Source organism: Mustela nivalis (assembly GCF_964662115.1).
Source record: "Mustela nivalis genome assembly, chromosome: 5".
Classification (NCBI taxonomy): Eukaryota; Metazoa; Chordata; class Mammalia; order Carnivora; family Mustelidae; genus Mustela; species Mustela nivalis.
This window is the reverse complement of record NC_139024.1, coordinates 72,738,997-72,754,932: the sequence shown is the minus strand read 5'-3', so window position 1 is coordinate 72,754,932 and position 15,936 is coordinate 72,738,997.

The following is a 15,936-nucleotide window of genomic DNA, read 5'->3' as shown; positions in this document are numbered from 1 at the left end:
TATGGGAAAATAGATTTTCGTTTTATCCAAACCAGCAGTGATAATAATTTATGATTCCAAAAATACATAGACAAGGAGAATCCACTTAAGAAAGGGAGTCATTTTCATGCACATGAATTCTAGCTTTCTTGGTTGCCATCCTAGAACCCTTTTAAATGTTGGAGTTTTTAGAATGGGAGAGGGGAAAATGAAGTATTGGAGTAAACCAGGATTCCACTTGTTGATTATGGAATATTTAAAGCATAGCTTTAATATGCAACTTGGGAAAGGGCCAGCTTAATTTGTATATCCATATGACCCAATCAAATTTAGAGCAGTATTATTTATAGAAAAGAGAGATCATTAGAAAGTGCTGTTCTAGGTCTTCAGATTTCTAAATTTATTATGAAAATTGTCCTTTCTACAATCATGAAAATAGATTGTTTGGTCATAGGTAGCCTTGCAATCCACAGCAATTTGCAATTCTGGCCCAGTATGAGCTTCCTTGCCTCTACTGTTCCACTCTCCAAAGCAACCAGTCAATTAGATCGTAAGTAAAGACCAAATTGACAAAGAATAATGAAAAATTAATAACCCTAAAGAGAAATTACTATAGAAGATCAGTATTTGTTTCAGTTTAATGTTTTGGGGACTACATCACTTTGGGAAATGAATATAAAAACCAGTCAGGAGAGGTATTTCCTCCCTATCTTAATCTGTTTAAGCTCCTACAACAAAATACCAGAGACTGGCTAGTTTGTAGAGAGCACTTATGGGGTCTGGAAGTCCAAGATCAAGGTGCTGGCAGAGCTGGTATCTCATGAGGGCTCACTTTCTGGCTCACAGATGGGACCTGTCTGTGTCCTTGCATGGTGCAAGAAGCTGGGGAGCTTTCTGGAACCTCTCTTATAAAGGCACTCGTCCCATTCATGAGGGCTCCAACCTTGTGATCTACACACCTCCCAAAGGCCCCATTTCCTACTATTCTTCAATGGATTCTTCAATTAGGATTTCAACATACAAATTTTGAGGGGACACATTTAGACCATAGCACCATCCATTAGTGAGCTATCATCTAAATAAATAAATAATCAAATATAGATTCTGCCATCCTTCTTGTATAGCTAAATAGCAACAGAGCTACCCAATTAGAATTAGTATTTTCATATGTATACACTCCACAAACACTTTCCTAAAATCCTCTATCAGCTTTCTAGGTAGAGGTTAAAGGCCTTTGTGTTGTTTTGTAACAATCGCTTTGCCAACTCTTGCATCCACAGTAAATATTAATGTTTTCCAGTCTGTACAAATTATGAGAAAACAATAGCATTACATTTGTAATTATGTAACTTTATTAGTTTTGAGGTCAGAAATAATGAGAAAATGTGAAATTACAGAAGTCTAACTTTGCAGAAATAAAGTGATTTAACTATCAGTTTGAAGAAAAACATCTTTATCTGTAAAGGCAATCATGACTGAACCATGGAACTAGCCAGCAAAACTATACAAAACTCAATCACAAAGTTCAAAGTGAATTGAGAAGAACGCTTCAGAAACAAATTCATTCCCAAATCACTTCTTAAAATGTAAAAAGAAAAATAATACTAAAGGAGAAGAAAATAATTAAAAGTGGAATCCCCTGTTTTGTTTTTTTAAAGATTTTATTGTTTGAGAGAGAGAGCATGACGAGGGGGATAGAGCAGAGGGAGAAGGAGAAGCAGGTCCCTCACTGAGCAGGGCTTCCCACAGCAGGGCTGGATCCCAGGACCCTGGAATCAGGGCCTGAGCCAAAGGCAGATGCTTAACCAACTGAGCCACCCAGGAACCCCCACTTAAAGGTTTCAATTTGAAGAGAGGCTTCAATCTCTCAGCAAAGTGCTGCACATACGGTTCCAAAGATGCCACCTCAGCCCCTAATCCCAAACTGTCTTCAGTGCTTGCCCAGCCTTCACTGGATACCACTTTCCCAGCTTCTGTTTTGCAAGGTCCCCAGTCTGGACTACCACAGACTCAGTGCTGGATTTCCCAGCAGGAAGACTAAGCACGCTCTAAGGGACTCCACAAAGCAGAGGTAAGGAAAACAATTTGGTGGTGGGTGGGGAGCATTGCTGTTTTTCTATTACAAAACAATTTTTGAAAAAAAAAAAATGCTAGTCAATATTACCAAAGTGGTATTGAATTAGTCACAACGGGAAAAACAAGAACATTGTTGAACTTTCTCATACTGGTGTTACAGTTTAAAATTGTTTTATTTTGCAACACATAAAGGAAAAGGATAACAGAATCTTTCATTGGTGGGGAGGGGGCTCCAAGACCTTAACAAACACCTAATACCCCGCCCTCCCCTTGCCCACCAGTCAGTACTCAGCCTGGTTTAAGATACCCCAGTGATTCTATCAAAACTCAACTAACTTCTCGGTATTCTGGGAGCCTTGGGAAAATCTCCTTTCACCTTTAACAGGAGGCTGGTTTGTAAGGAGACATATGAGATGCCCAGCCACCCATTCCTCCTTGTGTTTCCTTCATTCCTGTGTAGGGTAATAGCTCCAGGAACTCAACTCTCTCTCACAGGGTAAGTCATGTAAAACCCTGTAAGCGTAAAGGAAAAAGGAAAGGGAAAAGGGTCCTCATAATGAAGGAAATAAAAGGAATCCTGGAGAACACACTAGAGAAACCCAGACACACACATTCTTTCCAGTGTTATGTAGCTTCACCCACACTCAAAAGGAAAAAAATTGTTTTTGCTTCGAGAAGCTGTGCCTCTCGAAAACATAAAAGTCTTGGACTATCACAATAAACATTGCAAAATAAATAACAAAATGACATCTGGACCCCAAGCTTTGGATGGGGTAGAATGAGACAGAATGCTAACTTTTCTTCATTCTAGTAATAAAGTATAGATTTCATTTTTTCTTTAAGTTAAGAGATGCTTTCCGTTATTAACCAAACACAAACCAAGGACATGCTGATTTCAATCTGAAATCCCAAAAAATGTAATACTTTCTGTCCATAACATCTTTTCACAAGTTGGGCTAATCTTCACAATATTTTAATTCTTTTTTTTTTCTATTTGAAACTAAGATGATAAGTACTCAGTTACCAAGCCAGGACATTTAATATGAAAATGGTTCACTTTTAGCCCTAATTATTATGGGTACTGGTAAACAAGAAAACTACCATCTTTTTGCATTGGAAAACCTCCCATGTAATATAGTAGGAAAATGAAACACTTCTATTGTAGAAGAATATTATTGTAATGATTATGTTTAATTGCTATTCATTCCAATGACAAGGAAAAAGACAATGTTTCCTGTGCTTCTAATATAAATCCAACTTGATGTGGTGATCCCATTCAATTATTTACGGAGACTTTACAGCAACCGATCAGGCTCTCTTCCTGTGTAAAATAATTACATGGAATGCATGAATTTCTCCTAATAAATTTAAGGATTTTTAGATAGGTACTTGCCTAAGAGTCACTTTGCTTATCTCCTGTAATGCTCTGATAAAATGTTTGTAGGTGACATAGTAAGTGTTGCATGCCCAATGCCAAAGAAACAAAAGCATTAACTCAGTTAAGCGTCTGCCTTCGCCTCAGGTCATGATCCCGGAGTCCTGGGATCAAGCCCCTGTGTCCCTGCTTCTCTGCTTCCCTTTACCTCTTTCCTCTGCTTGTGCTCCTTTGCTCTCTCTCTCAAATAAATAAAATTAAAAAAAAAAAAAAGCATTAGAAACTTATGTCTTTGTGAGTTAATTGTAATGCCTCCTAAAAAGTCTTTATGCCTGATTTATAGTAAATAATAATAATAATCAGCTAAATTATTTCAAACTTACATACTCCATTATTTCTTGTTCCCAGCTTATACATAGTGATTTTTAACAAATGAAACAAACCTGGTAACAACTAGTGGGACAATAAATATTCCTCATTTAGTCAAGTAATTATGTAAGAATATTTAATCTCATATAAGCAGTTTTAAAAAGTGTTCTTACTTCTCTTTCCATAAGCAGTAGTGTTTGGCAGAGGAAAATGATGAGACATGGTCCGAGATACAACAACATCTGCCAACAGTCTGCTCCAGATGACACATATTCATTGTATTTCTTACGTATGACCTACAATATACCAGCAAAATGGGGAACTTTTCCTTTTAAAAATTTATCTTTTGAAAATTAACAGGCTGGGGCGCCTGGGTGGCTCAGTTGGTTAAGCCTCTGGTTTCGGCTCAGGTCATGGTTTCAGGGTCCTGTGATAGAACCCCCATCAGGCTCTCTGCTCAGCAGGGAGCCTGCTTCTCCCTCTCTCTGCCTGCCTCTCTTGACTACTTGTGATCTCTGTCTGTCAAATAAATAAATAAAATCTTTAAAAAAAAGAAAAGAAAAGAAAAAAACAAGCATTTCATTATGGATTTTTTTTCTTTCTTTTTCTGATTAACCCAGATTCCACTTGTTAAAGGTTTTTCTAAATTCTATTCTGTCTTTTATCAGATACAGTTTTGCAAAGGTTGGCGGTAGGTCAAATTTACCGAGGCTACAAGTTGTAACAAGTTGAATAAATGGAAACACCGAGAACACTAGGAAATGTATCTGGGGTTGACTTACTTTTTAAAAAGATTTTATTTATTTATTTGACACAGATTGAGCAAGAGCAAGAGAGAGAGCAAGCACAAGCAGGGGGAATGGCCGGCAGGGAAGAAGCAGGATCCCTGCTGAGCAAGGAACACAATGTGGGACTCAATCCCAGGACTCTGGGATCATGACCAAAGCTGAAGGCAAACACTTAACTGACTGAGCCACCCAGGCACCACTGGGTTTGCCTTATTGAATGAAAGGTAGTGAAAAGAGCCCAGGCTTTGGAGATAGGAAGACTTATTTATTTATTTGAGAGCGAGAACAAGCAGGGGGAGGGGCAGAAGGAGAAGGAGAAGCAGGCTCCTGCTGAGCCCAATAGGGGCTCCATCCCAGGGATCTGGGATCATGACCTGAGCCAAAAGCAGATGGTCAACCAACTGAGCTACCCAGGCACCCCGGAAGACTCATAAGTCCTTCCACCACAGATGGGTGGGGAGGCAGGTCAGCATTGGCTCTCTGTTGGGGTCCCGAAAGGTTGGTCGGGAGGGTCTTATAGCCAGCTGGCCACTCTAGTCTCTTGGCGGAGGAAAGGGCCCTGTTGCATCTGGGACCACAGAAGTTGCTCTTCTGCCAGCCTCTCAGAGCAAGACCACCAAAAAACTGGAGCCACAATGAGCTTCCTGGAGGGTAAGTAGGATCCCTGAGGCTTGGTGCCTGAAGCCCCTTCCTCACTGTTCCCCCATGGGCCTGTCTGCTGGGGGACACCTCCCTGGTTCCTCACAGTGACCAAACAAGAAGGGATGTCACTCTTTAAAATGGGGTAACAAGGTCGTACCCCTTGCATGTGTCCCCTCCAGGTGGTCCCGATGATGATGTGATGAGAAGCGTGTGGCTCATTTGCTGTGCTATATGCAGTGAGCTCTGTATTCTCCCCTCCCTGCAACCCACCAAGTGCTCCCATTTTCCAGAGGAGACAGTTGAGGCCCAAAATTGTGGCTGGAGAAGCTAACCGAAGACTACACTCAGCTTCATGTGCAGAGTCAGGATTTGAACACTGAACCGACCCATGTGCCCTAGCTTGGCTTTCTGGGTTTGGACAACCGATGGAATCTAGTAGGGATTCTTCCCATCTTCCAAACCTGGGGAGTACAGCCCGGTCCTAGCACCCTCCAGAGGGAGGTAAGGACATTTGTTGTTCCTTCCTGCCTCACCATCCTCTCCCTCCTAGATGATGGTTGGTATTTCCCTGCTTCCGTGTCTGCCCCATGATACCAGTATGTGTCCAGTAGTCAGGGGTTGGATGGGGGAACCATTAAAAAGCAAAACCTTATTTCAGAAAATTCTGAACATATAGAAATAAAAGCACAGTACCACCAGATCCCCCCAAAATAAAAATAAACCCTTCCACCATACACTAACTGTACAATGACCTTAGAAAAAAATTTAAGTTCTTTGAATCTTGGTATCCTCTTATATAAAAGAGGAATTCCTCAAATATGAGTAGTTCTTTGCCAGCGAAACAAAGTCGGAGAGGATTCGTGGCATCACAGGCCATGAGAAGAGTCTGGTGTGGAAAGAGCATACGCTGTCTGGGGAACTCTAAGTAGCTTTTGTGTTCTCTGGCAAGAGATTTGGAAGGTGTGTGGGTTGGGCACAGATGTCAAATGGCCTCCTATGCTACGCACAAGACTTGGCACTTTATCTTGAAAACAGTGATGAGTGGTAATGAAAGGACGGAATTTTTTAAAGAATAAGGAAAAGATTCAGATGAGCAGCACTTTTAAGTATACTGGGTATAAAATTATATTATTCAATTTCAAAATAGAGCATAAATTAGCTCAGAGAAAGAGACAAAGGAGCGGTGGGGACAGACGTCATCTGGGACAGACGTCATTTGTAGCCACAAAATGTGGTGACCAGTAGGAGAAAGTAGGTGAGTGAAGAGAATCCCATGTTCGGTGGGTCTGAGGAGGCCAGGGTCACTACCCAGAGACTCCACTGCTGGCAAGAGGATGGCTTGCAGCTTTGTTCTTTTTGAGACATGTGAGACTTTCAGTGGAGATGAACCCAAGGGAGTCTGAAATATAGCTCTGTTCTTGATTAAAATGTATGCATTGTGGAGATACCAACTGAAGAATAATCATCTAATAAATAAATCTGAGGACACGAGTGAGAGAGCCTGGGGAGAATGCAGCTAAGGAGAGGAGACTGAACACAACTGACAACATTTAACCAGAGAGCAGAGGACAAGGAAGTGAGGAAGGAAACAGAGACAGACTGGGATATAAATAAAGAAGAGAGAACGTGACAACACCTAAAGGCAGCCCTTGGAAATTGAAATGAGTGATTATAACCAATGCCACAACGAAATCAATCAATCTAAAAACCCTGTGTTCCCGCGATTTGCCAATCTGGTCCTCTTTCAGAGCTTGTTTCAAAAAAGCTGTGAGAACAACGTTCAACCCACCACGCGGAGAACAGAATGGCAGAGAGAGGGAGCTGCGCAGGCAGAACAGGCCGCACACGGCAGAGGAGCGCGCCCTTCTGGCAGGTGCAAGGGGAGGGGCGCCCAGAGCCCAGAGCCACCCACAGTCAAGGCGTGATTGACGTGGGTCTGCTTTATGAAAAAAGAAATTAAACGAGAGCATGTTAACCCACAAAGGAGAAAAAGGAATTTCCTAGCTTGTCAGGCGTACAATCATGTAAACTGGTAATAAACTCAAAATATAACTAAAAAAAAAAAAAAAACAAAAAAACCGTATTAAGCACAGTGGACAAATATCAATTTAAACAATTGCCATTCTAACCTGTTTCTCCCAACACATCTTCCAGTTCTCTCTCAAATGCCTGTATCACTTCATAATTCCCAACAAGATCATTTGTTTTTACCTTCTCCTTTACTTTGCTGTCTCTTTTTCTATTAAAATGAATTCACTAATGCGAATTCACCGTAATTGGCCTTTCTATCTGAAATCAATATACATTACGGCACTCCTTAACACCTAGATTAACCTTCTCAATTTTTCGGCAATATTGCCTACTCAACTTTTTGCCCAGAACATACCGATACTTAATGAATCTCCACTTTTGTGTATGTTACTTTAGAAATAAATTACAGATAAAATGAAAATGGGCATAATAGTCCTTTTAAAAATGTACAATACAAAGTACCATAATAAAATACATCAAAGATTGGGGCGCCTGGGTGGCTCAGTGGGTTAAGCCGCTGCCTTTGGCTCAGGTTATGATCTCAGGGTCCTGGGATCGAGCCCCGCATCGGGCTCTCTGCTCAGCAGGAAGCCTGCTTCCTCCTCTTTCTCTGCCTGCCTCTCTGCCTACTTGTGATTGCTGTCTGTCAAATAAATAATTAAAAAAAAATTAAAAAAAAATACATCAAAGACATATTTAATATAAAGTATAAAAATATAGAGTATAATAATATTACTAATATCAATGTGAGGATGCCTTCTCTCCTCCTCAATCAAGTTGTAAGCCAGTGTTTGAATCATGCATACAAATCATTGACAAGAGGGAAAACCGTTTATGGCAATTTACGATGAACTAGGAGAAAAAAAAAAATGTTTTCCTAAGAAAGATCAAGGTCTATAAACTATTATTTCATATTAAGCATAATTGTTTTTCTTTTTTCTTTTTTTTTTATATTTGCTTTTCTGTTTTCAAACACATGCAGTGGCACACCCTTATATGCAGTTCTATTAAATGAAACCAGTTATGTTTTGTTACGGTTTATAACTCCATCTTCTACCTATTGGCACACGTTCAGCTCTGCTATTAAAAATTAGATGTTTTATTAATGTATTTAGTTGCTGACGGGAAGCATCTCGTGCTTAGCATATTCAGCAAAAATAGGACTAAATTGTCTCCGTTAACTTATTTAATGTCTACAAACAGAAACTTGGTGTAATGCATATAGTATAGATCCAGTGATCAATATAGAAGTTTTCTGCCCAATAGAAGCTCAGATAACCAATAAAAAAAAATCTTCTATCTTCCCATTTCCTCCTAAAAAAAAAGAAAGAAGTATTTGCTCTCAGGTCAGATCCCAAATTGTAAAATCAGGTATACAAGAATCAGAAAATCAAGCAATTTTCCCATATTTATTGTACATTTTTAAAGCAATGAATTACTTTTTATCACTATCTCAAAACTTCTCTTTTTTTAAATTCCCTTAGTTTCAAAAATTTTTTTTTTTGTCTGCATAACAGGGCCTACCCTAATAAACAAAGGGAGATTCTGAAGACTGCTCTAAAGATGTACGTTTATATCTGACAAAATTCTAAAGCTAGTATTAAGCTATCTTGATAGAGTTGCAAGGCCAGACTTTATAGTCAAAGGAGACTCTACAGGCCACCTGGAATGTCCACAGGTCTCAGACATTCTGAGTGCCTTCAAAATTGCACTTTTCCTATCATGTTTATTCATTTATTTGGTTGGTTGGTTTGGAAGATTTTTGTTTTTTCTTTTAAGAGTTTTTGAAGTAATAAATTAGGGGAAATTTCATAGACCACATCTTGAAATTAATAAGGGATTTGACAGAGTTTCTCTGAATATTTTTTATTTAAATTCATTTATTTGTTTGACAGACAGAGACCACAAGTAGGCAGAGAGGCAGGCAGAGAGAGAGGAAGGGAAGCAGGCTCCCCGCTGAGCAGAGAGCCTGATGTGAGGCTCGATCCCAGGACCCTGGGATCATGACCTGAGCAGAAACCAGAGGCTTAAGCCACTGAGCCACCCAGGCGCCCCTGACTATTTTTATGAATAAGATTTACAAAAGAAACTACAATGAGCTGTCTCTGTATCTGGCTGAGCAACTGTGTAAGGAACAGTGATCAAATTTTCTATGTCACCCACAAGTTCTATAAAGGGGCACCAAAGTCTCTGTCCTTTATTCTTCACTGTTACTTCATCTCGGTAGTTTAGATGAAGCTAAGGAAAGCGCACTTACCTAAATTTGAAAAAAAAATAACAGTGATGGGGCGCCTCAGTGGCTCAGACGGTTAAGTGTCTGCCTTGGGCTCAGGTCATGGTCTCCAGGTCCTGCCATCTAGCCCCATGGGGCTCTGCACAGTTGGCAGCGAGTCTGCTTGTCCTTCTGTTCCACACCGCCCCCATCTTACGCAAACTCTCTTTCTCTCTGTCTCTGTCTCAAATGAATAAAAAAATCTTTAAAAAAAAATACAAGACAGTACTAGGAGAAAAAGCTGATACTTTGGATGAGAAAATTAAAAAATGGAAAACAGCCAAACAGTCTAGAATGATAGACTGGGACCAAAATGATAGAATCAATAAGAAAAGAAAGCATCCGCCCACATTAAAGTTTTAGGAACTACCCAGAAACTATGGAAATAATGGCTATTGGCATAGGGGGTAAAATTCAAGCCCCTGAAAATTTCACTTGATCACAAGCTGAATGGGAGCTGAGTATCTGATAAGGAGCTTAAAGGAGCTTGTGAAGCCAGGTCCTGTGGACAGCTTGCCAGTCCCTCAAGGCTGCTCTTTTCACCTTGGGCTCAGGTCCTGGGTACAAGCTAATGTGAGTGTCTGGGCGTTTTCTCATAAGCCCATGATAACATCCCTTTAACAGTTAGTTTGGAATCTTGAAAAGCAACAATTTACTTATATCCTCAGGCCACCGCCTGCTCAAGTTTAACCCTGAGCTTTACTGGGAAATGTGAGGCCAGGGAATCCCAGCACATGAGGTGGGATTTTTCACAGGAAGGGAGAGGATTCAGGTTTGCCTAATTAGTCACCAGCTCCCCTCTCCAGTCCACCTCCTTCTTGAAAGAATCATTCAAACTTCAGCTAGAGCAAGGAGATGGAGGGCTAACTGACAAGGAGTTTGATAATGTGTTGGCATCTAGTTATGGGGTTGGGAGGGATGAAAGAGTGGGGGAAATTCATACTTGAAGCAACACAGACTAAAGAGGGAAAGGAACACATTTTGGTGGGTGACTGGAGATGGGGAGGACATGTGCATGGAGATGTGCGTGCACGAGAAGAACGAAATTTCTTGTTGTTGTTTTTAAACTTCAATTCTCATTGAAACTCAGGACATCGAGCAGAATCCTTCATTACACTTAAGAGCAACTGCCATTTTCTGACTCCCTACTCACTGGCTATGGGTCTATCAAAGCCTTGAGCAGAGCAATCATCAGCTCAGCTTTTCACCCCTCTTTCTACTGCATCTTGGGTGACTGTCTCCCCTATGCCCATAACATCTCCAGCACTCCAACCTCGTTGTCTAGATCCCTCTATATGGACACCCTGGACCATACCACATTCAAAACTCCACCAGCTTTGGATTTATAATTTCTGGATTGCCACTCTCTATCCACAATGTCCTAAATTTTCTACTTCTTCAACGTGTTGGTTCACAGCGGATATTCTTCAATCTCATTAAGAACTATCATCCTTGGTTCTTTAATATCTTAATTTCTCATCCTCCTTCTGATTTCCTCCAATTATTCAGCTCAGCTTCATTTTTCTCCTTCATAAATGACAGTAGTCATACTCATGTCATGTAGGGATGTGAGGTTAAGAAATAAATTACACAAAACACACAACATTTCTCCTTGCTAAGAGTAGGCATTAAATGATCACTAACAATGCTGGTCCCCCTAGAGCTTAAGATTTATTACTAAAGAAACTCTCTTGCCATTACTATCAATGTTGTTGCCCTTTACTCTTCTTCTGCATCTATTTAGTAAAACTCTGGCCCTGGATCAACCAGTTACTCCTTTTACAGTTTCATATTTGGCTGCCAAGCACTAATGAAAACAAATGCTGCAATCACAAAGCCTGATACCACTACAAACTGAAGGTCTGCCCCATCAACTGAGCTATGAACACTGCACAGTATAACTTTTGGTCCACTTCCCTCATTCCCCGCAATAATATTTTCAAACATTCAGTCTGATTTTCTCCACGCTCAGCAAATGAACTTTACTTTAGTAAGAAAATGGAGACCATCATGTAAGAACATTCTCCACTCACTATCTCCCCATACAACACAAACAAATGTAAATATAGTTAAAACTAGACTTATGCCTTCTCTTTCTGTGTTGGCCAAATGGTAGTCCTGCATTTTGAATGTCAATCCTTCCATCTGCTATTTGAATCACATCTGTCCATTTCTTTGGGAACCACACTTAAATCAAGTGTATTTCCTCTCTTCTGTACCTTTAATGTCTTTTTTCTTTTGGCATCTCCCATCTTGTCTCTTTATCTTCTAGTGATAGCTTTATTTTTCCTTTTCTAAGAGCTATGTTGTTCTAAAGACCAATATGTACTTACCTCCACTTTCCTATTTCCCAAGTCTGTCTCAATCACTGTATCTGTGCTCCTTCATCTCCATTAAATCCAAGCCTACAAACATCTTTCTAGTTGCTAAAAACAATAGACATGTTTCAGCTCTTACCTGACAGGACCTCCTTACTACTCATGCTATTTATCATCTTTATTCTTGAAATTCTTTTCTCATGTGATTGCTATGACATCAACTACTCTTAATTTTCCTCCTTTATCCCCCATAGAGAATATCTCATTCATTTACAGGATTTTAACTACAATTTAATGTTAATACTCCAACATCTAAATCTCCAACTCTGGTCCCCTGTAGATCCAAGTAGGTAATAAAGAGTTCAAGAAAAATGAACATTCTTGATTTGGATGTCCTATAAAATGTCAAACTATCATGTCCCAAAATAAACTCATCATCTTCCTCTTATTCTTTCTTGAAATTTATTTATCTTTCTTTTATTCTTATCTTGGCAGACTGCCACATCCCATCCATTTTGTCAAGTCATAGATTGCATCCAACTTTCGCATTTATTCAGTGATTAAATTGTCAATTTTTCCCATAATATTCCTTAAATCCATAATTTGGTTATTATTATCCTATGATCACTGTTGTACACTTAGCCTTCCATGTGGTGTTCTACATGACATTCCTTGTTGAGTCTGCTAGATGTCACTGGAGCCGTACTCATACATGGCTGGCCAGGTATCCTCCCAATAGGAATAGCCCCCCAAAACTCTCCATTGCCTTTTAAAAAAAATTAGTAAAACTACCATTTATTAAAAACTTACTCTATAAGTACTTATGGGCTTCTTTGCTCAGAAGCCTCTGGACAGTCTCATTCTGTAAGCAATTTCCCCTCTCATGCAGCCCTGTCTAAGAACTGCCCTATAAAGCTTGCTGTGTGTTACTGCTTCTCATGGGCAGATTTTTTTTTTTTTCTTGATGATCCCCAAGGATAAAATCCAAACTTTTTAGCAGATCATATTAGAGAATTCATCATCTGGTCTCTGTTTCTCCACCCTCATTTCTTGTGAACACGTATATACAAATCATACCCAAATATCCATAGAAAAGTTTGAATCAACCAAGGTTAATAGAAGGTCTGATTACTGGGCAAACTGTATTCCTCAGAGAGGGCTCAAGTCAAAAATCATTCATTTATTCCCTAAACAAATATTCAGTACATACTGACTACTCTGTAGCTGGTATTCTTCTCAGTCCTTGAACTACATCATGAATAAAATAAATAAATGCCAAAAAAAAAAAAAAAAAAAAAACCAACAACAACAAAAAAATCCCCCATGCTGTGAAGCTTCATTCTGGAGGGGAATGGGGTGACATTTGAGTTTGGGGAATTTATTCTGAGGTAAATGGGGAGCCACTGGCAGCTTTGAGCAGAGAAGTACTCTGATATGACTAAGATTTCAACAGCATCAACCTGGTTTTTAGGCTGAGAATGGATATTAAGGAAAAAGAAAGAAAGGAAGTACTGAGAAAAAATGTGTCTTCGAATAGAGTGGTAGCAGCAGACATGGTGTAGAAGGTCAGATCCTGGAATTATTTTGAAAACAGAGCTACTAGATTTGCTCCTAAGTTATAGGTTGTTAGTGGTGTGTGGAGGAAAAAAGGAGTTAAGGATGACTCCAGTATTTTTTGATGAGAGCAACTGAAAGAATTGAATGGCTATTGACTGTGGTGGGGAGCACTATGGGTAAGGTCTTAGCATTTATTCTCTCTCCAAGTGAAACCTTTCTCCTCAGTGAACTGTAAGTGTTATTGTACATCGAAGCTTTGAAAAAAAAATCGTGATTCCTGGAAAAATATAATTTTAACCAAGCAATCCCATCAATAAATGTGCAATAAAATAATGACAACTTGGGGCGCCTGGGTGGCTCAGGGGGTTAAGCCGCTGCCTTCGGCTCAGGTCATGATCTCAGGGTCCTGGGATCGAGTCCTGCATCGGGCTCTCTGCTCAGCAGGGAGCCTGCTTCCCTCTCTCTCTCTCTCTACCTGCCTCTCCATCTACTTGTGATCTCTCTCTGTCAAATAAATAAATAAAATCTTTAAAAAAAAAATAATGACAACTTGGATGGATCAGTGTGTTCTAGATACTCTGATAGCCCATATGGTCTAAAGGATAGTACAAATCAAACTGCATCCATGATAAATGAGTCACAAACAGGAACTGTTTAGGACTTGCAAAAATACAGTATAAATACAAACGGATCTTAAGATTAACTGTGAAAAAAAAACCCTGTTTTTCTTTACTTTGTTTTATAACCTTCCTTCTCTCTTCTATTACCTTCTAATTTGTTGTTCTTTTCTCCTTTCTAAAATTGTTTTTTTCTTGACATTAGTTTTATCCTGAAGTTAAAATGTGATTCCCAGAGCATATGGGATTAAAATTCATCCAAATCCATCATGTTTTATCTTAATTGGCCTCTTATTAGCAAAGCAAAAAGAGCCAAACCTATTACAAAGCCTAATTGGTAACAGGGGTGCGGGTGACTCTTTCACTGAGAGTAGGTGGAATAGGTACTTGACTCGTGATTTGCCCAAGGAAAGTATACACGCTGCTTTAAAAATAGAAAAGTCCCTAGGACTAGGAGAATACAATATTTATGTCAGTCTGAAAAGAACAATGCATGAATTTTAAAGCTGGGAAACTTAGAAACTCTGCATTCTGTCTTGGAAACTGACTTTAAGCAAGTCATTTAACCACTCTGAGTCAGTTTCCCCGGTTGCAAGGCATAATTCTGTACTTTCTTTTTTTCTTCCTGCTTATCTTACTCCTTCTTCCTCTCATCTATACTTTCTTTTCATCTGTCTTTTCACCTCACCTTCACTTTCTCTTTTTCTTCCTTCCTCCCTTTCCTTCCTTCCTCTTTTTTTTTAAAGATTTTATTTACTTATTATTTGGGAGAGGGGAGGGTTGGGGAGGAGCAGAGGGGGAGGGAGAGGGAGAGCTGACTCCACACTGAGCAGGGAGCCCAGTGCAGGGCTGGTCCATCCACCAGAGACCCTCAAATGACTGAGACACCCAGGAGCCCCTCCTTCCTTCCTTTTTGCCCTCCTCTCTTCCTTGTCTCCTTCCATTCTGCCTGTTAACTCTCATGCTGTACAGGACTGGGAGAGATTTCAAAAAAACAAAAAACAAACAAACAAAAAAACCTCTTCCAATAAAATAAGGGGAAAATGAGAATAGGAATAGAAATACAAAAGTACAAATAAATACTAATCTGTCAGACTAAAAAGCACAGACAGAGCTGTGATGGTCGATCTCCACACAATTAAAATTTTAAAAGATTTAGCTTAGGTTACTCTACTTTGATTGGAAAGAGAAAATTCAATTGCCACTGTCATTTGGCTGGGAGCAAACATATCCCCTTGTAGCAGGGTCTGCACTTCTCAGCACCCGCCAGCTCTGTCAATTGTACGCACAAGACAGGTATTTCCATTCCATTCCCATTATGGCCTTTTTCAAACTCTTCCTATTCTATGCAGTTCCTCGGCGGATAAACACTGGCAGGGTGTTTAAACTCTCTGAAATGAGATTCATTATCTGCAGACACTGAGATAAACATAAATCTGTGTATTGCTCTAAGAATAAAATAATATATGTGAAAGTGTTTGTATTCATCTTCCATTGCTGTTTGACAATATTGACACAGCCTTAGAGGAAACAAATTTATGATCTCAAATTCGCCCTGGCCAGGAGTCTAGGCTTGGCTTAGCTGGAGCCTCTGCTTAGGGTCTCATGAATTTGTATTCAAGGAGCTGACCAAGAGGCCATTATCATTTGAAGCTCAGCATTCTCTTCCCAGCTTGTTTAGATCGTTGGAAGAAGTCTGCTCCTTGCAGTTGTAAGACTGGGGTGCCCACTGTTTTTCTGCCTGATGGTGAGTGACCAGAGGCCACCTAAAGTTTTTCGCCATGTGGCTCCCATAGTTAGTCCACAACATAGATGTTCACTTTCTTCTGGGCCAGCTGGAGTGAATCTGATTTTTTTTTTTTAATCTCAAGAGTTCATTCCATTAGGTCAAGCTCACTGAGAATAATTTCCC